The sequence below is a fragment of the Penaeus monodon genome, chromosome 15 (genome assembly GCF_015228065.2).
Source record: "Penaeus monodon isolate SGIC_2016 chromosome 15, NSTDA_Pmon_1, whole genome shotgun sequence".
Classification (NCBI taxonomy): domain Eukaryota; kingdom Metazoa; phylum Arthropoda; class Malacostraca; order Decapoda; family Penaeidae; genus Penaeus; species Penaeus monodon.
The window spans coordinates 31435769-31436966 of NC_051400.1; the positions used below are offsets into that span (position 1 = coordinate 31435769).

Sequence of the window (1198 nt, forward strand, 5' to 3'; positions counted from 1 at the left end):
CTCAATTTACACAACAGCCTGAAGGAAGGAATGAAAGAGGGAGTACTGTGTTATACATAAAAGATAAATAAATCAAATATACGAGTCCCCAAGAAAGAATAATGTTAAAAGCATCCAATAGCAGATTAAACAAAAATACATCTATATGTGGAACCACAACGGACAAAATAAAACATTTGCCAAATTAAATTCCACTACTGTGCTAAGTATTTCAGAGTTGCCTAATGTAATTCATATAATTTTTAAAGCCTACTGCCACCTGCTTAACAACTCAGCAGTAAATACTGGGATATGCTAACATGAAGCTTACATTTGGCAACCATGAGATGCCTCTACCAAGAAGTTCTGTTGACAAGTACATTTAGCCAAAGTCAACTTGCCAGTTTATATAACCAAAGTATTATGTCTATCAATTTTAAGATCAAAGATTTATGATGTATGCAGACTACTTGTCAAGACAACCTCTGAGTACATTTTGAAAACAAAGGAAACACATCTGGGCAGAGAAGCCGAAGAGTAAACAATGCCCAGTTTTAGGGTACCTGCACGATCATCCAGCTCAGATAGTTTCTGATCCCTTTCGAGGACCTTTTCCACGTTTGTCCGCATGATGTCCACAACCTATAGTCCATAAAAAATCCACCACACAGAAACAATGAGAAAAGGAAGTAGGAAAAGAACATATCAGTTGCAGAATCAAATTTGAATCCCACACATTTATGAAGTGAATCCCACAGGAACAGATAACTCAACTTAAGACATTTCTTGCCCAAGCTTGTGTATGGCTGGAGACAGGGATTATATATATGGTATTAAAATGTATTCAAACAAGAAAGACATGTACAAACAGCCTTCTGAAAATAACAATCGTTAGTTACATGCATCAAACATTCTACCAAATACTACCAAAACATCCCTGCTGTTGTGGATAGACGTCACCTTTCAGCACTGACAAACTCTACACCTGTTTTGATCTATAAATCCTGAGGAAAAGGATTATGATAAGTCATGCTCTTCATTCATAATCACTTCAGAAAATCCTGCAGTATTAAGGGATAAAGTTCAAATTTCACAACTTTCCACGAGTTACTAGTACATTATAGCAGAACTAGTCTGAGTTTAGACAACCAGGTCACAATCATGATGAGGAGCTTCCCTACACAACATATTCTGCCACCTTCTCTTTACTTTTCTCTTT

General features: G+C 36.5%; 1 protein-coding gene across 1 annotated transcript in view; it reads right to left on the reverse strand.

Moving 5' to 3' along the window:
- LOC119581941 (synaptobrevin-like) overlaps positions 1-1198 on the reverse strand; it is a 23470-nt gene that overhangs the window by 6037 nt on the left and 16235 nt on the right.